This window comes from Chelonia mydas, chromosome 2 (assembly GCF_015237465.2).
Source record: "Chelonia mydas isolate rCheMyd1 chromosome 2, rCheMyd1.pri.v2, whole genome shotgun sequence".
Lineage (NCBI taxonomy): Eukaryota > Metazoa > Chordata > Testudines > Cheloniidae > Chelonia > Chelonia mydas.
The window spans coordinates 104,728,690-104,755,497 of record NC_057850.1 but is presented as its reverse complement, the minus strand read 5'-3'; the positions used below and the strand labels follow the sequence as shown (position 1 = coordinate 104,755,497).

Here is a 26,808-nt window from a genome sequence, read left to right as displayed (position 1 = left end):
TGCTGTTAATTGAATTGTCTCATTAGACTGACCTCACACTTGGTAAGACAACTCCCATCTTTTCATGTATTTTATACCTGCTCCTGTATTTTCCACTCCATGCATCTGATGAAGTGGGTTCTAGCCCACAAAAGCTTATGCCCAAATAAATTTGTTAGTGTCTAAGGGGCCACAAGGACTCCTCGTTGTTATTGCTGATTGCTAGCAAAGGGCAGGGACACTCACTCCCAGCCTGACGTGCAGACATACCCTGAGATGTGAAAATCTGCTATGCTTGTCCTACAGTTTGGATTTAAGCTGCTTGGTTGAGGTGGGGACCCTACTTGCAGCTGAACTGAAGCTTCTGCTATAAAGGGATTACCAAATTCATATACATTGCCTTTTACTGTATTCTAGCCTGAATCTTGCTTCAGAAGAGTTGAAGTGTGTAGACTGAATGATATTTTGTGTACATCTTTGTACTGTAGTAGCAGTGCACTATTAAACACTTCTTGTATTGGATGGGGCAACTCGCATTTCTGGATATCTGTTTGACCACAGAGTTTCCCACATTACTAGTGGCTTTGTGATTTACTACTTTTCAGTTTGTTTAATTGCTTGCAGTCTACTTGGTGAATAATACTATGTGGAAACCTGAGAATCGCAAAGCTTTTTTCCAGTGAGAATTTTGCTTTTAAATTTTGGTTTCAAAACATAAGCTACATTTGGGTCTGTCTTAAAGTTTCATGGCCAAATTTTCAATAGCTGTCTCTAAAATCATTCTTCTCAAGTTCATTAAATACAAAATAGGTAGATATTAAATACCCATGTAATTTACATATGGAAATATAATTTGTGTGTGCAAACAAATTGAGTGGGAAAAAAAGGACATACAAAAAATTGTGCCGTCAAGTTGAGGTCCCATCGAAAAGTGTGACAGATTTTATATGTTAAGTGATTACTACATTTTATGCAGATTAAAGTGAGAACAACATACCATCACTTGAATATTCCAAAGCAATATATCCCAAAAGAAATCGATTCCTACTCTTTCAGGTTCATTAGAAGGAAACCACAAATCTGAGTCAATTTATTTGTGTAGGGGTTCCTGGGATACACACAGTTATGATGGGCATAGAGTTTAACAATCAGGTGAGATTAATAATTATATAGGTGGATCTCCCTTGTAGGGCTTATACCAGTGTCCAAGTTTATGGCTTCTTAAAAATGATTTAGACCAAATCATTAGACACTGATCAATTTCAGTACAGACAGTAGTGACTAAATTAAGGAAAACATCCATCCATCAGTGTGGGGAACTCTACCTTTAAGAGACTCATGTTGTGTAACTGAGGCAGTTGGAACTGTGACACTGTATGAAGCAGATCTTTGTCAAGCACCTGGTCTCTGAGTGATTATTGAACATCACAATCCATGTGTCTTACTTTTTCCTTGGTACCATATAGAAGGCAATGTTTTATACAAAGATGATGAAAAAAGTTTTTCATGATAAATGATACAATGATTCTGGTTCTGCTGAATACGGTCTAGACTAATTGACAGACTTTTACTTGAGAAAACAAGGAAGTCTGGATGGAAAAATTTTTTTAAACATGTAAAGTTGTCAGAATAGTGAGAGTTCTCTTCATAAAGGGAGTTCTTATATGCCAAACTGGACTGCAGAATTTAGACTGTCAGATAGAAAGACCTCAGAAGAGAAAGTGGTACCACACACAACCACTGTGATAATACAAGGCTTACATTTTCTAACTGATTTTGTGATGAGAGGAGGAGAGTAGAAGATGAAGACTGAATCCAAGAATAAAACCCGGTCAAAAGGCCACATCAGCGCAGCTTGGCAGGCTGGCATAGTGGCTTCTGTAATTATGCTGGTGCCTTGTATATGTGTCTTTTCCACTGAGTTTAAAAAGGGCTGTCCTCTAACTATCGGGTCTTCCACCAGACAAACCACTTTTGTACTTTTTTTTTTCCTATGGAGTCTTTGATGAGTCTTTGCTCTGTGCTTGTGTTTGCTGACTCCACCAATGCTCTTGGCACTGCTGTCTTGTCTCTGTCTGCTCTGTGAGATCACAGCAGACTTCTGAGGACACACACTATCTGGAACAACTCACAAAGTAACTAAACTTCTGTATGGCTAGATTAGCATTCATGTTTACTGATTAAGTTTTTCAGCTTTAGTTCATAATGATTCCTTGACTGAAATTACCAGAGCTCATATTGAGAGCATACTTGATTTTAGGTAGAAACTGGTTTGAATAGTGTATTGTTCTTTGCATCATCTCCTTGATAGCTTTAATTTGATAACATTCAAAAGAAAGAAAGTAATCTGGAATAACAGTGTGCCAATACAGGCAAGGCAGTTAAAAAAAAATGAATAAACTCTGGACTACTCCAAATGAGGCTTTAAGTTTAGTATTAAAATTCTACAAAATAAATTTGAGGTCTAGTTCTATTTTTCTCTGACTAATATGAATGTACAGGTTTAATTTCCCCACTTACAGAGAAATTTATAAGTTCCTCGACCAATATTTTAAACTCAGTAACAAAGGCAACATCCTCTTTGATTTGCAATGGATAACTTGTTTGCATATCCTGCAGTTGTTTCCTGGGTGGAATGTTCATTGATGACAGCAGGAGTTCCATGCATGGAATATGCAGAATATGCAGAGGAGAGTTACGCTAGATTGGAGAGTTTTACTCTAACAGAAAAATTGGCTGGCTAGAAAAATGGATGCCGGCAAATATTTCTTTATATCTTGCTTACAGCCTCTCCAATGTTTTTGTTAATAGAAGTTTGTCTTTTAATGTTTAAAAGATAGGGAACCTTTTAAACTATACATCATCTAGAAAACCAACAAGCCAACAGGTGTTTCCCCCAAGTACTCCTTTGTGAGTTGGGACTCCGTGTTTTTTGTGAAACAGTGATCTCTGCATCTTTTGGAATCTGTGCCAGGATTTCAGTTTTTGTTTTAAGATAGTCATTTCATCCCACTGTACATTTTTCCCCCATCCTGTTCTATGTTTTGTTTCATACATATGCTATTTTCCCTCTTTTCCTAGCCCAAAATTAACAAGCAAACAAAAAACCTCATGCTTAATTTCTGGTTTCCGGATTTTCTCTACATTTGGATGCAAACCTAATGTGTTGGACCTGTGGGTTAGCTTCTGCTATTTAACTCTGCTTTATGACATTGATATTTACAGTGCAAATTCTATAATATTAACGTTCCTTCAGGCTGAGAATAGCACTAATAGAGAGTCTGTCCATGATCTCAGAGAGCAGGAGCAATGGTGTGGGAATGGGAGTAGGAGGGCTTACCCTGGGATTGAACATCTTAAATTAGAAGAAAGACTGAGTAGAAATAAGAGAACAATAAATATAAGCCTTCAGAAGGAATTAGAACATGAACGGTCAATGTTTGCCATCAGATCTGCACTTTAGGTACAAGTAAACTCCAACTATTTTAACCTCAATTTTTGGACATTTGGATTTGTCTCTCAAATCCAAAATTGATATAGCTATCTAGTTAGATTACCTGACTGTTCAAAAATTTCAGCTGTTCCTAGGGGTAGTTGAAGTAATATGGGGTTTAGTTGTACTTTTAGTTTTTGCTGGTTGTTTTTCTGCTTATTTCTGGCTCAGCAAAACTCTACTTGAGGATCACTTTAGATAAGCTGTTGCCAGCGGGGGAGTGAGGTGGGAGGAAGTTTTGTTTCATGGTCTCTGTGTGTATATAATGTCTTCTGCAGTTTTCACGATATGCTATGCATCCAATGAAGTGAGCTGTAGCTCACGAAAGCTCATGCTCAAATAAACTGGTTAGTCTCTAAGGTGCCACAAGTACTCCTTTTCTTTTTACGAATACAGACTAACACGGCTGTTACTCTGAAACTTCTCCAACACAGTTACTTCAGGCCTCCAGTCATTGGAAGAAAACCCATCATAGGTGCAGCTGCTCAATAGTGCTTTCTGCAGGCCAAGTGTGGTGCTGCAGGCACTCCCTGCCTTTGTCCATTGTTATGGCTACCTCGTAGGAGCAGCGCACTCTGTGCCGTAAACTCTGTTTCAGTCTAATACTCCGGAGGGCCAAAAAATTCAAAATTCTGCACCCAAAAAAAAAAAAAAATTCTGCGCACAATATTTTAAAATTCTGCAAACTTTATTTGTCAAATAAATGGGGAGGCTCCAGCATGGCATTAGAGAGCATAGGCCAGTGGCTGCACAGAGATGGCAGCTCACTGTGCAGCTCTCCCTGGGACACAGACTCAGTGGTGAGACTGCACCCAACCCTGACAGCACAAGGACCAGGCCTGCCCCAGAAACACTCCAGGGCCTTGCCCATCTGTGCTGGGTGCACCAGGTGTGGGCAGGCAGGCTCAGCAAGGCAAGATCCAAGTGTGGAGGGGTTTATTGTGCAGGGATCCAGGTGTGGGTTGAAAGAGTTCTGTGTGAGACAATCTGGATGCAGGCAGCTCAGTGGGGGATCCGGGTGTGGGGGGATCTGGATGCACAAGGGCTTGTTGGGGAGTTCTGGGTGCAAGGGTAATGGGGCTCTGCTGGGGGGTTCAAGTGAAAATGGTAGGGGCGCGGGGGTGTGCAGGTGATAGAGCTCGGTGGGGCGTCTGGGTGATGGGGGCTCATTGGGGGGGGTCCAGATGCTGGGGGAGTACGGCTCAGTGGGGTGGGATACCAGGTGTGGATGGCTCATCGGGGTGGTCCAGGTGCAGAGGGAGTGGGGCTCGGCGGGAGGGGAGGGGTTTCTAATTGTGGGGGGTGAGGCTCAGCGGGAGGGTTTGGGTATGAGGGGGGCTGGATGCACAAGTGTTGGGTGGATGGGGGAGCAGCTCCCTCTACAGGAATCTCTTCCCCTGAAGCTGAGGAGCAATGGGTGCAGGAAATGGGAGGGAGGGACTTTGTAGAGCTTCCTGCAGCCGGGGGAGAAATCTGGGGGTGGGTCTGACCCAGCCCTGGTTGCCCTGCAGGGGAAGAGGAAGTCCCGTCCTCCCCAGCCCAGCTGGGACTAGCAGCTGAGCCTGGTGCAGAGGGTAGGAGCCACCAGCCGGGTCTTCCCCAGTCCCATCTCCTGCCCCACAGTGATTCACCTCTCTGCTGGCTGCCCTTGGCTCCCGAAACATACTCCTGGGAAGGGTCACATGACCGCTCTTGTGGCTTCCTTTTCCTTCCCCATCAGAAAGTCATTTTTCTGCAGGGAAGCAAAGAAATCTGTGGGGGACTTAAATTCTGCACATGCCCAGTGGTGCAGAATTCCCCCAGGAGTAAACTAAAGATATTAAAATTTAGGATTTGGCTGTCTAACAAACAAAACAAAACTCAAAGGCATGTGCTTATTTGCAGTGCATGAAGGCTGAGCCCTGACCAGGTCCTGAGGTTGCAGGCTAGCACTGAATAGCTCCTCCTCTGTCCGAGGCTCACCAGTATTGCCCCTGAGATATCAGGCAAGCCACCTTAACTGGTCTGCTGGCTCCTGATTGGTCAGTGTCTCCTCTTGGCCCTTATAGGCTTTTGAAGGACTAAGTCTTGTTGGTAGCCTGGTCTGAGTGTGTTTTTCTGGAGAGCGGGGTGTGAGGACACTGACACCTCCAGAGGGGGGCAGAGAAGGCCTGACAGACTGCCTCACAACCCCAAATGGGTAGAGATAGCAAAATGTTTGCATGCTGCTCCTTTCACAGATTATTTTTAACTCAATTTCAATAGGAAAAGATACAAGAGATGTTTGAGTTTTCCCTTTTACACTGGCAAACAGAATCAAAGATCCAAATACAAAAAGATGTTGCTTTGTGACAGTCCCCGAAATACTTCGTTCATCAATTGATGCATAAATAGGTTGTCTTTATTAATATAGTGTTTTCAGCTGTGGAAGAGAATCCTGATCCCATATTTTCTATTACCAGGGACTTTGAAGATCATAAAGTGTGCGGTATACATCAGAATAATAACTGCTGCTAATAGGCATTAAAAGCCTGATCCAGTTCCCAGATAAATTAATGTGAGTTTCTCAACTGACTTACATGGGCTTTTAAATTAGGCCCTAAATGCGTTAACATACCTTACCCATAAATATGCCTAACAGTGGGCTCTAGGTAGACCCAGTATAAGTGATCAGAACTTATACTGTTCATATTGGGTATGATATTAGTGATATTGTTGATGTGGATCATACTGATTTCTTTAATTCTTTGTAGATGATCTTTTTGTATTTGAAAGCCTGAACGAGGAGGACTGTAAGAATAAAAATATGTATGGTAAAGACTGACCCATATAAGGGCAAAAGAATGAATTAGAAGTGACTAATTTGAACCCGATTCCGTAGCTGCCATGCATATATGGGACTCCCATTGATTTCAGTGGACATTCTGGAAGTTGGTTTCAGAGAGAGTTCGGAAGGATTGCCCCCTAAGTTTGGATAGCAAAAGGCCCACAGTTAGATGTACCAGCTAGGGAGTACAGGTGGTTCTGAAAGTCTTACATCAGCATCTTTGAAGAGTAGAATGTTCCCCATTTAAAAGAAGAATGTAATGTGTGTTAAAAATGAAAATAAAGCAAAAAAGCCAAAATTGGAGCATTTTGGTTAGAATGAGGACAAAGTGGAGTGAGAAAAATATTTACGGTTATTGTTACATGAGCATGAATGGGAGAAGATTAAAAGCAAAGAAGAAAAGGCTTTGGTATTTGAAAAATTATCAGTACACCTGTTCTACCTATGTTAACTTTATATTTTTCTTGTGTGAGTGTAAACTAGAACCCCCTTTTAAAATGTAAATTGTCATATTTTTGCCTTGTGTGTTCATATGCAAATATTTTTTCATTTTGCACAGATACATATTTTCTTGTCTTAAGTGTAATGATAATGAGAAATGAGAAAACAGCTTCATAGGTGATAAAGGACATTACAAATATCATGCTGTGAGTTAACTGTAAACTAAATTGTGTTCAAATCATCAGCCTTGGGGACTGTTCCCCTGCTGTGTTTTATCCTTACTTCTTCCTTTATCTGTTTTCTGATAGGCTTTGCAGTCTAGACCCTGCCAAGAAAACATACAACATTGGAAGAAAAACAGGAGTTGATCTATTGTTTATTTAACAAGTGTTTTTTTTTTAAAGATGGTTTCAAAATGGATATCTGGTCTTCTTCTATATATTCTGAGTTGTAAGCTCCTTTTTAAAATATTACAAAAAAACCCCTTTCATAAATATTAGTATGCTTAGTAAAATACCATAAATTGGTATTGTTGAAATTAACTGATGTGATCTCCTGTATATAGCACGTTCCGTATAGAACTTCCCCCAAATAATTCCTGTTTGAGTTAAGGCATAGCTTTGAAAAATAAATTCATTCTTGATTTAAAAATTGCCCATGATTAAGGCTACATTTTAGCCATAGGTATTTTTAGTAAATGTCATGGACAGGTCATGGGCAGTAAACAAAAATTCACGGCCCGTGACCTGTCCATGACTTGTACGATATACCCCTAACTAAAATTTGGGCCGGGGGGGTTCGGGGGGGGCAGGGGCGCCGTGGGTGCTGGGGATGGCCTGTGACCCCTGCTAGTGCTGCGGGGGGCGGGGAGAAGGAGGGGCACTTGGCCTGGACCTCCGCTGGTGCTGGAGGGGGCAGTGGCGGCATGCAGCCTGAGACCCCTACGGGTGCTGGGGGGGGGGAAGGGTTGGCACGCTCCCTACCCAGCTCCACGTGTCCCTGCAGCTCCTATGGGGAGGGAATGCCGTGGGGCTCCCCTCGCTGCCCCCGCCACGAGCTCTGGGTCTGCAGCTCTCATTGGCTGGGAACCGCAGCCAATGGGAGAGGCAGGGGGCATAGGGTGACCAGACAGCAAGTATGAAAAATCGGACAGGGGGGTAATAGGAGCCTATATAAGAAAAAGACCCAAAAATCGGGACATCTGGTCACCCTGGATGGGGGGGGGTGGCACCTGTGAGCACGTGCAGTATGCGAAGATCCCTGGCCCCTAGGAGCTGCAGGGACATGCCGGCTGCTTCCGGGGAGTCCCCAGAGTTAAGCGCTGCCCTGCACCCCAACTCCTCGCCCCACCTCTGAGCTCCCTCCGGCAGCCCCTGAACCAGCTGCACCGGCCGCTGCAGAAGTCATGGAGGTCATGGAAAGTCACGGAATCTGTGACCTCTGTAAGAGACACGCAGCCTTATCCATTATGGATTCTTGTCGATGTTCTCAGTCAAATTGGCTTCAGTGGAGATTTATAAGCAACAATGAATTTGGGCCACTCTTCTCAATCAGACTGTGTCTTCTTAAGATGCAGCTCTTTTAATTGTTCAATATTTAGAATTTAGAAAATTTAGAATTTAGAAAAGAGGATATTTGAACACAGGCCCAAGTGAATAAGTTCAGTGTCCCCCCTTCTATATGGTTATGTTTAAATTGACCAATTATTTAGCCTAATTCTGAGTAGCTACTGCAAATGTTTTTTTTTTTCTATTCAAGGCCATATCTAAAGCCGACAATTTTGTAAAGAAATATTTTACATTTGAATGTTGGTACAAATGTGCCAAAGTTTAGACATGCTCCCTATCACGCCACCCCATGGGTAATTTAAGCAAAAAAATGGACTTGGTGGAAGCTATTGCCATTTAGAAACGAGACAGTGTGAAGCCACTACTGGAGTGTGAAAAACTGGCGCCATGGATTTGCCTCATTTTTAAAGTGGTTTCCTTTCTTGGTGCATGTGACTGATACTCATGTAACCTTACTTGAGGAGAAAAGACGCAGAAATATAAATAGAATGGGATTTGTCTTTTCATAATTTATTTAGTCTCTTTTGTGACATTTTGTATTTAAAATGTATTTTAAAAAATAAACATGTAAATTAGAAACAAAGCTGCTCTTTGGCTAGCTTGAAGCAAAATTTTCTCCAACCTGCCTTAACCACAGTGTCATAGTTTAACTACTACTGTGCTAGATATAGGCAAAGTCAAAGAAGTGGTAATCTTGAGGCAAGTTTTCTAGTTAAGTATGCAGTGGGGGATCTAAGAGTGCGGAGACACCCATGCTTGTTGTAATATTGAATTTCTCTTTGTTGATAGTGGTTCCTATATCATTTACTTTCTCCATGATTGCTGGACACTGAAAATATAAGATGTATCTCAACAGAGTTATGAAGGAAGACCTGCATAGTTATCATTCACTGGCAAACAGAGAGGGGGTTGTGTAAATAAAACTGGATGCAGCTTTTAATTTGGGAGGAATAAGATTTCAATTTCAATTCTGAGACCCCTATTTGAAATATTTTATGCCCTGCAACATATGAACTTTTATATAAAGAGGTACAAAAAAAGTTTGGTAATGCAAATCTGTTTGGTAAATTAAATGAAATATGTATTCCATGTAGATTGTTTTACAGTTAATTTTCTGAGAGTGGGGTGTGTTGAATTGTGGTAAAAGAAACTGAAAGAATTGGCATATATCAAAAAAAAGGATGAAGAAAAAAGAAAATAGGTCACCTTTTTTCATTTTTGAATTAATTCTACTGCAGAACTAATTAATGCAAAGTTTCTGTGTCTTAACAGGTCGGATGTGTAAATTAGGGCTCTAACCAGCAATTAAGTGGCAGATAACCCAAGATATGCATTGTGTGTATCAGCATAATAGGTCAATTTTAAAATAATGAACTCTTTTGGAATAATTTCTTCAACATATTGGGCACACCACGGAGATTGTTTTTAACGTTAAACAAGACTGAAAATATCTCATGTGGCAGCCAAGGAAAAGCAAAAACTCAGTCTGGACAAATGGAATTTAATAAATTAGGCCCTTGAACTAAGATGGGCACCATGCTTGTGCAGGGGTTCATCTACGTGGAGATGACTGTAGGACTGGAGCCTTATTCCTCACTTAACTAGTTGCTGAGCTGCACTTAAAAGCCTTGGATGGACTGACTAGCTAGTGTAAGTGGGGGAATAGTCCCGCTATTGTGGGGAACTTTCCTGGCTTCTGCACTACCCCGGTGAAGTGGGCTAGCGAAAGGATCTGAGTCCTCGCTCCCACTTCCTTTACCCAGTGGCCTCCCTGCCCTTGAGGACTCCCCTTCCACTCTCCTGTCTGGCAGAGTCCTCCTAACCCCAAAAGGCTGGGCCCAGGATTCCTGGGGGGCTCGACCCCCAACCCTGCTGTGGTCACCTAGGACAGAGGCTAGGGTGTCCCCACTCCGGGGTACTCTCTCTGCACTGGGCACTTCTCTGACCCACTGACCATTACATACAAGTTAAAGCAAATGCAAGTTACTTAATCAACAATTAATTTTAAAAAAGAGTAAGGAAAAATGGGAAAGGTTAAAGGAAACACATCACCCCGCTCTGTGGCAGGGAGCATCACAAACAGTGTCTCTGGAACGTCAGGGCAGTTCACAGTCTGTTCCTTGTAAGTCCCAGGCCTTCTTCTCAGGCCCTGGCTGTGCTGCAGGGATGCTGTGGGTTGGACACTTGCTCTGGTGGTGGCCACACGCTCTCAGGCTCTAAGTGGTAGGACCCTTCTTCCCAGTGTCGCCCCCGCCCTGTCGGGGTTACGATCCAAGCCTGGCCTGCAGAGCCTCTTGGCTGAGGCGTCTCCCTGTGCTGGGCCCGCTGCCCAGGGTCCCCCTCACTCTCCCCAGCTGCTCACCGCACCCAGCTCCAGACTGCTCCAGCCCCAGCTCCACCACTCGGTCTCTGCGCTGCTGCTGCTCTGCCTCCAGCTCCCTGGGCTGCTTCTTTGGCCCCTCTGCCTCTGGTTGCTGCAGCTCTGCCAGGACAGGTCTGCTCTGCAGGCTGCTTCTGTGACTCTGCTCCCAGCACTGACCTGCTTCCTGGGCTGCTTTTCTGGCCCCTCTGGCTCTGGTTGCTGCAGCTCTGCTCCCAGGACAGGGTCTGCTCTCTCTGGATCTGGCACAGCTCAGCTTGCGCCCCTGCTTTCTCCTTAGCTCGGCCCCACTCTGTCTGACCCAGGCAATTCCAGATCACACGGAGGACGGGACCTCCCTGGCCTCCTGACTCCCTGATTAGCCTGCCCGCCCTGTCATTCAGGCTGACCTGGAGCATTGGCCTCTCCCCATTGTTCCTGGGGACTATCAGTCTCAGGGTCCTGGTTTCCCATAGACACTTCCCCTTTTAGTCCTGGGAGCTAGCCAACCAAAACACCCCCACTGAATGTTAGTAAGGGGGCAACAGTCCCCTTACACTAGCACATCTGGGAGCCTGCCTCTGTTTCCTAAATGCCTGTGATCCACAAAAGAAATGAATGACTTAATTTGTCCTCTGGGCTAGATTAGGGTATAGGCCCTAGGCACTACTGGCCCACATTAGAGCCCCGGCTTCTGGAATTACAGCTGATTATTCTTCTATTAAAACCCATCCAAAAACCCCAAGTATGTTTGTAGCTCTTACAGTTGAGAAGAAAATATTTAAAATGTGACCCAAGCTATGTGTAGCTGGCTCTATGACAGAATCATGGAAATGTAGGGTTGGAGGGGACCTCAAGAGGTCATCAAGTCCAGCTCCATGTGCTAAGGCAGGACCAAGTAAACCTAGTAACCAAGTAAACCATCCTGGCAGGTGTTTATCCAACCTGATTTTTATCTCCCGCGGAAGTATATGCCAGAATGATCAGGAAAAGCTTTCTAAATATAAGGATAGTTATCTAACCTAAATCTCCCTTGCAGCAGGCAAGTAAGCCTTTTATTTCTTGTCCTATCTTCAGTGGACATGGAGAACAATTGATCACAGTCCTCTCTGTAATAGCCCTTCACATATTGGAAGACTGTTATCAGGTCCACTCTCAATCTACTTTTTTTCAAGACTATAAACAGGCTCTTTTTTTCTTTTTTAACCATTCCAAGTAGGTCAGATTTTTCTAAACCTTTTATAATTTTTGTTGCTCTCCTCTGGACTCTCTTCCATTTGTCCTCATCTTTCTTAGTATGTGGACACAGTACTCCAGCTGAGGCCTCACCATTGCTGAGTAGAGTGGAATAATTACCTCATATGTTTTAGATATGACACTTTTGTTAATACACAAGAAAACATTATCCGTTTTCTCAGTTGCCTCGCATTGTTAACTCTAATTCAATTTGTGATCCTCTATAACACCCAGATCTTTTTCAGCAGTATTACTGCCTAGCCAATTATTCCCTGTTCTGTATTTGTGCGTTTGATATTTCCTTCCTAAGTGAAGTACTTTGCACTTATTTTTACTGAATATCATCTTTCTTACTTCAAAACGATCTTGGCAAATTGGAGAATTATTCTGAATTCTAATCTTGTCCTCCAAAGTGCTTGAAACCCCTCCCAGCTTGGTGTCATCTGCAAATCTTATCAGCATACTCTCCTCTTTATTATCCAAGTCATTAATGGAAAATATTAAATAGCACCAGACCTAGGACAGACCCCTGCAGAACTCCATTTGATAACATCCTCCCAGTTTTGACAGCGAACCTTTGATAACTATTCTTTGCTTATGGTTTTTCAACAAGTTATGCACCCATTTTAGAGTAATTTCATCTAGACCACATTTCCCTAGTTTGTTTATGGGAGTGTCATATGTGACTGTGCGAAAAGCTTACTAAAATCAAGATAAATCACATCAACTGCCTCCCCTTATCCACTAAGCCAGTAACTCTGTCAAAACAGGAAATTAGATTGGTTTGGCATGATTTGTTTTTGACAAATGCATGTTGGCTATTCTTTAAAACCGTATTATCCTCTAGATGCTTGCAAACCAATTATTTAATTATTTGTTCCAGTATCTTTCCTGGTTAGGTTGACTGGTCTATAATTTGCTGGATTCTCTTTGTTTCCTTTTTTTAAAAAGGTACTATGTTTGCCCTTCGCAAGTCCTCTAGGACCTCATGCATCTTCCGAGTTCACAAAGATAATTGCAGATAGTTCTGAGGTTGCTTCAATTAGTTCCTTATGTAAGGAAGGATGAATTTTTGCCAGGCCCTGCTAATTCGAATACATCTAACTTGTCTAAATATTTTTTAACCTGTTCTTTTCCTATTCTGAGTTATATTCCTTCTCCCTTGTTGTTAATATAAATTGTATTAAGCATCTGGTTACAATCAGTTCTGTGATGTCTACCTGAGTCTACAATCAGCCTAAAACAATAGCTGTGTGAGGGTATGTCTACACTGCAATTAAAAACCTGTGGCTGTTCCATGCCAGCTGACTGGGGCTTGGGCTAAAGGGGTGTTTAATTGCGGTGTAAACATTCAGTCTCAGGCTTCAGCTTAAGCCTGAACGTCTACACTGTAATTAAACAGCCTCTTAGCCTGACCCCCGTGAGTCTGAGTCAGCTGGCACAGGCCATCTGTGGGTGTCCAACTGCAGTGCTGACATATCCTGAAGGGCATACTGCTCCATTCAGGTAGGGGGATACTAACTCAAAGACCCACATCTCTGGATGGACCCACCAACACAACCCTAGCAAAAGACTGTTTGTGGCAGGAGGAGAAGGGTTTAGCAGGCTCAGACCACCCACTTGAGCTTATAAGTACTGGAGGAACCCATTGCTGTCATCCTGGCTCTTGGGTTCGATGGAGGTAATTTCTGTACTGTCCCTGCTACTTCTCCTGGAAGGTAGAAGGGTGCTCATGCTGCTGCCCCTATTTCTCTGGGAAGGAAGAGGCTGCCCACTTTCCAGAGCTGTTCCAGGTGGCTTGGGGCCTTAGTATGGGAACAGGACTGTGAGGCTGGGGCCATGTCAAGGTGTACCTAGGCCTTAGATTTGCCTTAAATCAGCCGTGAATGTTTTGCCTCCCACTTCGCTAAATTCCTCCTCTGAGGCCTGGTCTACACCATAGAGTTAGGTCGACATAAGGCAACTTACATCGATGTAACTATGTCAGTGTACACACTACAACCTTGTTCCCACCGATGTGTGTCCTGCTACAACAACATAATAACTCCACCTCTCTGAGAGGCACAAGGCTTATGCAGGTGTCGTTATGGTGACTCAGTGTCCGTGTAGACACTGCGGGTTACTTACATCGGCTGTTGGCTGTCATTCTTGTCAATTTTCAGGGTCAATGCTGGAGCTGTAAAATTGACAAAGTCACTCACAGCTCAGTCTTTCACTCCTGGCTCCCCACTCCCTGCCGGGAGCCTGTCTGCACCAAGGCTCCCCGCTAGGAACCCAGCTACACTGAGGGTCCCTGCTCTCCTCCGGGAGCCCATCAGTCACCCAGGCTCTGGGAGTGAAGCTCTCCGCCAGGAGCATGAGGGGCAGCCATGCTCAGAGCAGGGAGCTGAGAGCCTGGGGAGCAGCCAGGCTCCTGGCGGGGAGCCGAGAGCCCCTTTGGCTGGTGGTCTCCCAGTGGGGAGCCGAGAGCCTGGGTGACAGCTGGGCTCCTGACGGGGAGCTGCATGCGGAACTGTCAGCCCCCAACAGGCCCCTCTTAAGTCAGTGGAAGTGATTCTGGTGAGGACACGTGCCACTGGCAGAAGGAAGGTATTGTCGACATGAGCCACCTCAGTAGTAACTGCAGTGGCTGTAAGTCAGCCTAACATAGGTCGAGTTAAGTTTGTAATGTAGACATGCCCTGAGTCGTCTCAATCAGTCCCTGTTCTATCCACGTTTTAAGAACAGTGCATGTGATTAACAATACAGTGGTCCTCTGTTATGTTCGTGGCATACCAACAGAGAAATTAGATAAAATTGTAATATACTCTTTCTGGAAGGTTACAGTGTAACACTACTCTTTCTTAAAATCCAGAATCTTAATGTATGAGAACCGAAAAGAGAGAGTAGGATGCTTTGTAAGACAGAGAGGCACAACTCACCTCACCTTACTCTAAGCTGACTCTTTACAGACTTTCTGCTGCTAGACCAAGATTACATGCTTCCCTAGAGAACCCCCTAGTCTTCAAGTAGGACCAGGGAAACTCCTGAAATTTAAAATGGAGGCTCACAATTTTAACACAGTTTTCAACACACCATATCCTTCAAAATTCATATCACACCAAAGGGTGCAACTGCTTTTTAATAGTGTTAAGCAGACACAGAGGAAAGAGGTCATTTTTGTTTGAAGATTCTATTCTATTCTGTATCTTAAACTGCCCTTGTTACCATAATATCTGAGCATCTTTCAGAAGTGAATGAAATGATGTGACTAGCATTTTTCAGATGTGGTTTGTTTGTTCTTTCTCCCTCTTCCTTGGGGAAATAGTGCCAGTAATGTGGCACATGGTTTCACATTTGTTTATGCCATCCGTCAGTCAGTGTAGCTCGGATTTTTAAGTGGAAGTTGGATCAGATAAGCAGCCTGTTCACGTCTTTTTTTCTTTTTTCTAATGCTACAAAAAATTGAGATCCATTTTTTTGTTTTTCTTTTTTTTTCTTTTCTTAAAGAACCATATTGGTAATCCGTGTTGTCCTTAGAAAAATGACCATGGTTTTTAAAATAAAAAAATAAAAATAAAATAATATTGTGGACTGCTCTCCTGCATATAGTTCAAATATTTTAAAAAATATATCATTGTGTTCAATTTTCTGAGACTCGCGATGTCTATTCCATGTTTGGCTTTCTTTGCCATTTTCCAGTATCCCATGGTGGTGTTAGCGGACCAGTTTATCGCTCATGTCTTGTCGATTTTGCGGGGTTTCCCTTCAAGACTTCATTGCTATAGAGCAACTGGCATTTAGTGACCTTCTGCATCAGTAGTTCCTTCTTCTGGGCATTAACATTGATTTTATGTGTCTTGGCATGTGAAGATCTAGAGCATGCCCCGTGACCCACCACCAAAGAGCATGTATTGGCTCCAGCTGCCAAGGAGGCAGAGGCAGCATAATGTCAAGCATTAGAAAGTGGCAACCCCGGGAGATTCTGTAGTGGCATCCTGGGTAAGGGTGTGAATGGGTCCTCAATGTGATTTGGCGGGGGGGGGGAGGGGGAGAGGGGGGAGGAAAAAAGGGGGAATTCCATCTGCTCGGTGTATGAAATCTGTGTCCAATTATGCAGCCAACCAAACTCAGCCCAGATGCTGGTGTGTACATGTTAGATGCAGTTTTCACTGAACATCTTAAAGCCAACTTACTTCTCTTACTGCAAAGGAGTTTGCATGTGCATGTGGAAAGAAAGAGACGTACACATGCTAATTATTTGGGCATAAAGAGCAATAAGATGAAAAGGGGCTTTGCCGTAGGTTTGAATTGATGGGAATGGCTTTTTATGTGCAAATGAGAATGAAGTTATTTAAACTCTGTATCTTGTAATGATTAGGGAACAAGGTAGGTTTGACTTGCTGTAAAGAAATGCACTGCATGGTTTTATACAGGCTATCAGATTTGAAAGTTCAGCCCTGATTCTGAATAGCTCAAGTTAAAATCCAGAAGAACATACTTGAGAAAATTAAAAGTAAATTATTTATAAGCGCTTTTAAGAAAAACAGTCTGTTTCCCCGAGCTGTTAATTTTCTGTTGGTGGATTGAACCATATCAGAAGTATATTCACCGACAAATAGTAAATCCAGACAAGTGGAGGGAAAAATGGAATTCAAATGATGGCAGTTCCACCTCTGGTGGGCAAAGAGAAGCAATCTCTACCCTTATCTCTCCGGTCAAATAATAGTATTCGTCTACAAAATAACTTCTATTGCATGTTCTAGCTGAGGATTTCCAACTTCAAACTTATTAATTAATGAGTCTTTATACTCCTGTTGGGTAAATTTTTACACCCATCTTGTAGATGAGGAAACTAAAGGCCAGAAGAAAAGGTGTACTTGTGGCACCTTAGAAACTAACCAATTTATTTGGGCATAAGCTTTCGTGAGCTACAGCTCACTTCATCGGATCATCTATCCAATGAAGTGAGCTGTAGCCCACGAAAGCTTATGCTCAAATAAATTGGTTAGTCTCTAAGGTGCCACAAGTACACCTTTTCTTTTTGCGAATACAGACTAACACGGCTGCTACTCTGAAACCTGTCATTATAAAGGCCAGAGAGATTAATTTTCTGCCAGTCATAATGATAGTCTATTACAGTATTGGGAATAGATCCTTATTCTGGGGTTCCCTGACTTTTTTGACTTAATCCCAATATAATTCTTTTCTCCATCATTGTGTGTGTGTGTGTGTGTGTGTGTATCTGTCTATCTTTCATAAATCAAGACTCACCCTTCTTTAGTTCAGTACCAAGGTTCTGTTTCATTCCTTGACCTCATCAGATGCTAGCCTCTTTTCCAGGCCACTTTCCCTTCTCATATTGCCCCCCCTGGATATGGGCCCTTTGGTTCACCCCCAGGTCTCCCCATTATTTATATCTGTTATCTCCTCACCTTTCTCTGTCTCTCTTTGTCTTTCCTTTCCTATTTATTCCTCATTCCAGTTTCCATCTTCCCCTCTTCCCATCTCCAGTCCTGTGTTGCCAACTTCTTAGTTCTGATTAATTGATCCTGTCGGTTGTTTCTCTGATTTCGCTCCCTGTTTTTGATACCCAGATTCCTAGCCATTCCTTTCTATCATAGGGTAGATCTTCACTGGAGCTGGAGGTGTAATGTCCAGCTCAAGATCCACACTAGTTCTGATTGAGCCACTGTGCTAAAATAGCAGTGGAACCACAGTGGCATGAGTGAGCCGCCTTGAGTTTATACCTCAGGTTTCAGATGGGATCATGCTTGGAGAGGCTAGCCTGTCCCGCTGCTCACACTGCTGTGGCTACATTTCTGTTTTTAGGGTACTAGCTCATTGAGAGCTAGCATGGATATGTCTACCCAAGCTGGGAATTACACCTCCATTTCCCGTGTAGACATATCCTGAGAATGAGACATGTGCCCGTCACGATGCCCATATGATGCTAAACCAGCAAGAGGGGTATGAACAGTACATCCATTGTGTCAGTATTTGAAGACTGGGGTAGGGGAAACTTGACTATTCATTTTTGTGTGTTTGTTTGTTTGTTTTTTAAATGGTCCTAAGATCAACCAACCAACCAAGCAGCTGATACGTCCTATATCTCCCTTTGGTACGTACTGATAGTACATGTAATATAGGTGACTGTATCAAGCGTCTCAAAAGGAGGCTTGGGCTTGGCTGATTTGTTTTCTTGTGATTTTTGTTTCCTGTCTGCCTTGTTTTAAATAAAGTATTAAAGGCTGTTAAGTGGTTGCGGCCTACTAGATGGTAAAGCTTGTGCGGAGAGAAGGAAATTCACCTTCCAACTCAAGAGTAAACCTCGATTTTATTATTCTGTTAAACAGCTGCCACAAGAAACTTGGGCATGTTGGCTAGGTAAAAAGTGAAGTGAACAGAAGTTTACATCTCTCTCTCTATCCTTTTTTACATTGTCACTGTCTTGGATCTTACATAAAGATGTCAGCACTTTGAATACGTTCAACAGAGACGTTATAAATAATGAAATGTACTTTTCTCTTTCTCAATGATGATCTTAAATTTTAATGCCAGCTAGTCTGCTTTGCCCAAAGGCTAGCATAAATTAGACCTCCCAAGACCAGGAAAACATTCAGGGCCAAATTTTCAAATCGTGGCCTCTAATTATGCAGTATATTTCACTTAAATGGTGGATTTTACCTGCATGAACCCTAAAATTTGAGCCCACAAATGAAAGCGTGCGAATCACCTGTGTATACACATTTTTTTTACATGTTCAGATTTTCATGCACACTAATGGAGGCCAGGAGAAGCCCTTTAGCAAACCTTGTTCTTAGAATTTTTATAGACGAATCCTAAGGTCTAAATTTCTGTTGATTTCGGTTGGAGCTGAGCATGCACAAGGACCTCAGGATTTGGCCCTTAGCCCAGTCACAACTCTCGTGCCCTTCTCGATTTTTAGTTTTAACTCTGCTCAGTATGGCAGATGAATATGTCCCAAGTGATTCTTCCAGCACCAACTGAGAGACTTCTGGCTTATTTTTGTTCACATCAGCCACTGACACATTTTAAGGTGTGCTTCTCTGCATACAGTATTTGAAGAATCTATCTCAGATACAGGTGGCAGCTGGGCTTTGAAATTTTCTTGGCAGTCAGCTCAAAGTGTATGGGGAGTGGGCCTTTATGATAATTTTCAGAGTGAACTCTCTTCAAGTGTTGAAATCTTCTAATAGGTGATCCCTTCCATCTGAGGCTTACAGAACTACAGAACCTGCCCTTGGTCCACAAGCAGAGCACCGGTAATTAAATTCAAGGATCCAAGGAATACTTTTATGATTAATAAGATTAATGTTGATTGCTTCTACATACTAGCTAGCTGCAATCTTTGTTGTGACTGCCAAAGAAGTCCAATCCCTTATGACTCTTTCATAAACTTCTGTGTGTGGTTTTTTCTTCTTGAAGGTTTAGTTGTTACAAATAGAAATGTGTTGTTTTGCATTTGAAGACAGGGCATTCTGACTGGAACTTTAATGATCTTTTATTTATCCACTGCTGATTTAATGTGCAGTGCATTCCTTAGCAAGATCATTAAGCACAGCATTTTATGTTCAGTCACATAAAATCAGATAAGTTTATAGTAGGAGGAAATCTTTATCTGTTAAGTGCTCTAATTGCTTCAGGTGCAAACTGAACTAAAAGAAGTGTGCAACGGCAAAGCATGCAGACTCCTACACAGTTATTATGACCATGATTTCAGTATATCAGGAGAATATTACACTGTATGCATCATTATATAAAAACTCATATCACGTTACCAAACCACCCGATTTACATAAACCTCAAGCTGCCAGACTGTCATGACAGTAACCTCATATGTAACCCTTACACCACTGTATATATGCAGGATGGGATCTTTCTCATAAACCACAGTGGTAAAAATGTTGTGGCTATACTTTTTGATGGTGTTGCTTAGTTTGTGCAGTCAGATCCACTCTGTATAGTTTGGCAACCTTTTGTCTTTCCCTGATAGATTTAGTATCTAGATCAGAGATGGGGAAACTATGGCCCATGGGCCACATCCGGCCTGCGGGACTGTTCTGCCCGGCCCCTGAGCTCCTGGCCAGGGAGGGTAGCCCCCGGCCCCTCCCCTACTGTCCCCCCTCCCCCACAGCCTCAGCTCACCGTGCTGCCAGTGCTCTGGGTGGCAAGGCTGTGAGCTCCTGCCGGGCAGCGCAGCTGCGAGAGCCGCTGGCCTGCCCCGGTGCTCTGGACTGCGCGGCGGTGTGGCTGACTCCGGCCAGGCGGCGCAGCTGCCAGTCCTGGTGCACTGAGTGGCATGGTAAGGGGGCGGGGAGAGGGGGGTTGGATAAGCGGCAGGGGGTCCCACAGGCAGTCAAGGGACAGGGAGCATGGGGTGGTTGGGTAAGTGTGGGAACCCCAGGGGCCCTCTTATTTGCTTAGTTCATGGTTTTTGTTGTTGTTTGTTTGTTTTTTTAATACGAAAGCTTGTAATTCACCAGTTTCTTTTAACTCCCAGCCTTTTAATTTTGGGCAGAGACCATGACAGTGCTATACAGGAGGCTAAATAGACCTCTTTGACTTTAACTAATTGTGACATTTTAATCATCATATATAAAAATGATATTTATGTTTCTTGTCCTTAGATAGAACCAATGAAAGATTTCTCACAGTAGAAAACATTTTTCCCCTGGCATTTTTGGCATCAGTGTTTTCAGCAAAAGTACCTTCTCTTTGACTTTACTATCATTAAGTGGGACTGGAATGTGATTCAAGGGTATGTTGCTGAGGTGTAATCTTTGGACACTTCATAGCTGACAGGCTTCAGCGTCTGCGGTTTAGACTGTATTGTTCAAAGAGCTAAAAGAAATGCGCTTAACGCTCTGGTGATCTCAGAGAAGAATGTTTACTTAAGTTTATTTTCTTCCAATTCTTACTGCATGTGTTCTTTCAGGTGAAATTGTGTGTGTGTGTGCGTGTGTAAAGAAAAATAACATCTGTCAATAGTATCTGTCACATCAGGTTTTGGTGTACCCTTCCTACCCGCCAACTCTGCCTGTAACACACAATGATTTAGTCTCCTGGGGACAGGAGTACTTTAGTCTAATTTCAGTGATTGGGTTAGTGTGTGGGTAGCTGGATGGCGTTGCTGGCCTATGTATGCTGGCCTATGTCAGACTAAGTAATCTGGTGGCCCCTTCTGGCCCTAAACTCTGATATTAATTTACTGATCTTACTTGTGCCATAGCTACATAAATGTTTATAAATGTACTATTTTATTTAAATAGTCTGGGCTAATTCTGTCCTCAGATATATATATTTTGCAATTCCCGCTGGCATCCATAAGAGTTCTGCGTGAGTGTGCATCTCCAAGCAGAATTTGACTTTAAATTAAGAATGAGAAACTTAATGTTTAAAAAAATGTAAAAAGGAAACAGCCAGCACAGTTCAGGAAATATGGATACACATTAACACTTGTAAAAATTAATTCTGCTGGGGAAACATGGCATAGTTTTTGTTCTGTTGTTGATTTGTTACCAAATTTGATTATTGGCAGGCAGTTGAGATGGTAGTACTTGGTAATGGTGCAAATTCAACAATAATTACAAAAATGTTCAGGAAAGTGCCCTGTAAGCAAATAATGTTGGTTTTGCTATCGGTTTTCAAGATAACAGTCACTAAAATGTGGTTGGAATTGCAGGTAGGGGATAGATAGTATTCAGAATTATGTGATTTTTTTTTTCAGGTCTAATACTGCCTGAACTGGTCGGGCTGGAAAATATTGTTATACATCATTGGGAAGTTGGAGTTCCCAGGTTTCCAACAATGTATATTTAAAAAAAAGCCAGAGAACTTAAAACAATCACAGATCTGGTCTCCCAGCTCAGGAAACTATATGTAGGCTACTTACCAGACAGGCCAGGATGCTTCGTGGGTCAGCTCTCTGTTGTGCTAGTGTGTTCTACATTTAATTTATTTTATTTTTATTAGTGTTTACTTAGGTATAAGTCTTGCTGAACACTCCAGACTCTGTTAATTCTGCTGTTGTTGACACAATGTGGCTTGTTTCAAAACCAGACTCCAATGAGAGACTGCTGAATTGGAATTAATTTGCAAACTGGATACAATTAATTTAGGCTTGAATAAAGACTAGGAGTGGATGTGTCATTACACAAAGTAAAACTATTCCCCCCCCCCCCCCACACGTTCTTGTCAATTGCTGGAAATGGCCCACCTTGATTATCATTACAAAAGGTCTCCCCCGCTCTCCTGCTGGTAATGGCTCACCTTACCTGATCACTCTTGTTACAGTCTGTATGGTAACACCCATTGTTTCATGTACTCTGTGTATATAAAATCTCCCCACTGTAGTTTCTACTACATGCATCCGATGAAGTGAGCTGCAGCTCACGAAAGCTTATGCTCAAATAAATTTGTTAGTCTCTAAGGTGCCACAAGTCCTCTACAATTTGGCTTGCAAGTCTTTCTCCTCTTCACAAAGAGTAAAAATGTGCCGTCTCTTGTGGAAGAAATGCATGGAAACTGGCTAATGTTTTGAGACATGTTATTCTATCTGTCTTTTGGCGCATCTAAAACCATTAAAGGATGGCCACTTCTGTTTGTCTATAGCACATTGGTCCTATTTTTATGGAACTGATGCACTAAAATAAATAAATACAATTAATTAACAGACTACAAAAGGGTGCAGAAACCAAGAAAAACACCCACTGTAAGGGTATATTTGTGTTTCATAGACATATTTTGGCTTCCTGCTGCAGTGTGGAAGTAGGACATGTATTTTATTTTTAAGGCCCTGTCTTAAGTGCACAGTCTTGGTTATGTTTCTGCTCTTGAAAGTTTTTGTAAGAAAGGGATCCTAACAAAGACTTTGCACTAGTTCTGTTGAATTGAAGCAATGTCCAGACTGCAATATGTAACAGGACATTCTATTTTAGCTGAACTTAGCTTGAAATATGTAGTTTTTTTCCTATAAATGTATGTTTATCAAGGGCTGTTGAAACTTAATTACAGAAATGCATTTGACTTCAGTATTTGTATTGAGAAAATACTGGGGACTTGGCTAATTAGTTTAAAATGTTTTTTTTTTAACTTTTCCATTGACATAAGGTTACTGAGAGCTTGTGTCCTGTTCTCTCTTCATTTCAGGTATGAGTCATGTCAGTACAGTGAAAGAGGAGGATTTATGTTTCTGAAGTGGGATTGTGTATGTGATCAAAGGATTTACATCTAGCACTATGTGCTGTAGTTCCTTCCTGCTCCAGGAGGGACACCTGGGGTGAGTAATGGGATAATTTATAATTAACTCAGACCTTTCTTCGGGAGGCCTGTCGTCAAAACAGGAAGATATAACTCTCATGGTTTCAAATGGGAATAGAAGAAACTTCAGCTATTGCAGTCACACCCTTTAATTATAAGCACCAACCTTCAAAGTTTACTTTTCCTCTTTAGTAACAAGAGAGTTTCTATAAAGAGTGGCATGAGGTTTTGATAAATCCCATGCATTTCAGCTTTCCAACACCCTTCAGCGCAGCACTCTTTGTAATTTGGGTAGCTTTTATTTGTTAAGAAATCAAAGAAGTTGAACTGACAATTTAAATTTTTCTTGAATCAGTCCTAAGAAAAAACTAATCACACTAGAGCTCAGGGTGGAGCGTAGGAGGTAGAGTTCAATCACACTTTTGCATATGCTTATTAGTAGATCAGAAAGGCTAGCACTGGTCAGGGATCTATCTGTCTTGCAGCTGGGCTACATGTGTGTGTTTTCAACTAGTTCCTGATGATATTTCCAAAAATGATCTTCTTAAGCTGTTCTGGTCTCTCTACTCCCCTCCTTCTTCATATACAAGGTTGTGGGTAGTCTTCCAACAACCATATCAGCTGCACTGGTTTAAATTTAACACTGATTATTCTTACCTCAGGCATGCACCTTAGCTAAATATGTCATTAAAAATTAAACCAAACTGCTCAAAGAGGAGAAGAGATGGGCTTGTACTCAAGTTTTGGACCCAAACTTCCCAAATTCAAATATGTTCAGTTTGGAGCATTTTCGTTTGGAGCTACGCTCTGAATACTGTGCGGTTATGATTGGTTAGGAAAGGATGGTGGGATGGTGGCAGGACAGCTGATAATTAGGGACTAGTAAAACCAAGGCCCAGCAACCCGCTGGCAGTATTGGTATATGAACTTAAACATTTTTAACGCTTATATTTATTTTGTCTTTCCTGGTTCCTCTGTAGTGCTGTTAACCATTCAGCACAGCTTTCATGTTTCTTTAGCAATTTGGATGAGTCTTTCCCACGCTCGCATTAGTACAGCCATCACCAGAACAGCTTAGGTTCAGAGAAGGCTTTTTCAACCATTGAGGGGTCAGTTTTCTTTCACACATAGGCAGAGTGAGATGCTGCTGCTTGTGTAGTATTGGCAGAAGGGAAATGATGCACCAGAAAGTATGTAAGAAAGTAAAAGAGGTGGCAGTGGTGGTATAGGTGGGGCAAGAGATGTTTGTGGAGTGGTGTTGTGGAGGAAGTCCATGAGGAGGTCTCTTGAACCAAGTGGGGGAAGGAAGCTGAGTGAGGAAGCAGCTGATGGTGTGTTAGGGAAGACCAGTGGTGGCAGGGAAGCAAGTTCTGAGAAGGAGCAGGTTACAGGGGGGAAAGGAGTAGCTTTGGAACTGGGTGAGGGGACAGGACAGGACGACAGAAGGAAATGGGTGGCAATGTTGTGTTTGTGCCTCTGGAGTTGGGTGGGTGCAGGAAAGAGGCAATGGGAGTGGGTGGCCAGCATATCTAGGTTCTCTAGAAGCAGGTGAGAGATGGAAGGATGCAGTAGTAGAGAATGGAGCGAGTGGGGAAAATTTCTATTGGAACTATGTTTTGATGTTAAGTGACAACCATTTTTGTAAAATGTTTTCTGATGGGCTGTAATTGAAAGTAGGTTGCAATGAAGGTGCTTCTAGAGCTGGTGGTGGAGGGAATGTAGGAGAATAGGAGGTAGAGGAGAAGATCCAGAGATAAAGGTTTCTGCACAGGGAGGAGAGAACAGAAGGATAGACGTCCTTAGGGTGTAGTGGGAGAGCAGGTTTTGCACTAGGGAAGCATGTTAGCTAATGAGAAAGAAGGGATTTGTACCAAAGAAGGTGTGAAGAGATAGGATTCAGTGTGTCTGATTTCTGCCCACCACTATATAGTAAATGGCAGAAACTATTGGATGGTGGAGAATACAATTTGATTAATATAGTTTGTCACGTGTGCATTTAAATACCTTTCCCCAACTAGACAGTGAGAAAATCAAAATATTTTTCTATTGTACCCACATGTACACAATATATCTTAATTTAGGTATGGTTAAGGCAATGGAAACTATAGTATTTTCTATATTTTTGTGTACCTTTTCAAGGGACACACCATATAATACCATCCAGGTAACCCATCACGATCTATGAAGCTACATACCCAAGCTTGAGTGATTTGAGATATTATTTGAAAATCGAGATTTGTGTGGAGCCTTGTTTAATGTTTTGTACATTTGGTGACTTTCAAAAGACTTTACAAGAATACTTAAAAAAACAATTACTAACATACAGTAAATTCCTTTACTGTTCTGCTTGATCGTGGTTGGTTTTGTTTGTTTGTTTTGTTTTGTTTTTTGAGGGGAGGGGATAAGATTTAGATTTAAATTTAGTTTTACAGGATACATACTTCAGTCTAGTTTTTTTAAGTAAAGTTACTGTATTAGCTCTTTCTCCTGTTGTAGTCAATGGGGAAACTGCTATTGAATTAATGGGACCAAGACCCAGCCCATTGATTTATGAAAGGATTTTTGTTACATTATTTTAACAACTGGTTATTGAGTCCTGACTTGTGTAATTATATCAGATACGCTCATATTTGGAACTTTCTGGTCCACTGCTCGTTTAACAATAACCACTTTGTGGGCATTCTGTATAGGCAGAATATCAATCGGTGAGGTATGGTATTAAGGGTATCATCAGCATGAGATTGGGGTAGCCAGAGTGGGTCATTCATAATGAATGCCAGTAAAATCTTTACATTACACCACACAATCATGTGCCACATGTTTAATTGTTTTGGGAATGTTTTCGTGAGCGCTTGAAATTTTTCAGTGGAACTACTACTAGTGTCCCTCCAGCTGCAAAGCCAGGTTCCTTAGGTGGTATGAATGCAACTATACAAGGCTTAGAGGAGAAAAAAAAAACCTGCTACTTTTTAAAAAACAATTACCTAAATTTTTTCATCCACAAAAATGTCATTAAAGTCAATATTTTGGAGTTTTCTAGAGCTAGAAGCAAATATCCTTATGGGAAGCTGGGAATCTCCCTTCTACTCTGGATGTTTCCATTTCTAGCCCTTCTACTCCATAAGGATTCGATGCCCTTGTTGTTGGGTTTTAATTGCTAACCCCATAGATTCAGCTCTTAATTTTCTGGGGTTTAATCTCTTCATAAAAAAGGTAGGTAGGTAATTCTATTAAATCTGTAAAGATGCTAACCTAGCATCAGATGGAAGAGTATGATGAGTGATAAATGTTTCAAGCCCCTGGCCTCTTATCTCTGGTCTTGTTTTGTTTTTTGTAATCCTTCTCAAACTAAAGTGATTGAAAAGCTTTCCAGATCTGATAATTGAAAAGATTTCAAGTGAAACTTTTGGCTCTTATAGCAGCATGAGATCATACAGTGTGGTATTAGCTGAATTGGTACCAGAGTTTGAAATGAAAATGAAAACGTTAGTATTAGCCTCTCTCAGCTATTTTTCAGGACTGTGGGTAAAAAACTGGCTTGCTGGTCAACTGCTGTACATTATGGCTCCATAATTTAAAAGCATAGATTTTCTTTAGTATGTGTGAAGTGTGTGTATTTCTGTTTGCAATTAGTATGTTTAATTTACATCTATTCTGGTGACAA

At 42.1% G+C, this 26,808-nt stretch overlaps 1 long non-coding RNA gene across 10 annotated transcripts in view; it reads left to right on the top strand.

Annotated features, from left to right (window-relative positions):
• Window positions 1-26,808, top strand: part of LOC114019526 — a 784,643-nt gene that overhangs the window by 163,590 nt on the left and 594,245 nt on the right. For all 10 annotated transcript variants that reach the window (XR_006288645.1, XR_006288643.1, XR_006288641.1 and 7 more), the window contains one exon: window positions 23,034-23,163. This is a non-coding gene — a long non-coding RNA (uncharacterized LOC114019526). The remainder of the gene's footprint in view (window positions 1-23,033; window positions 23,164-26,808) is intronic.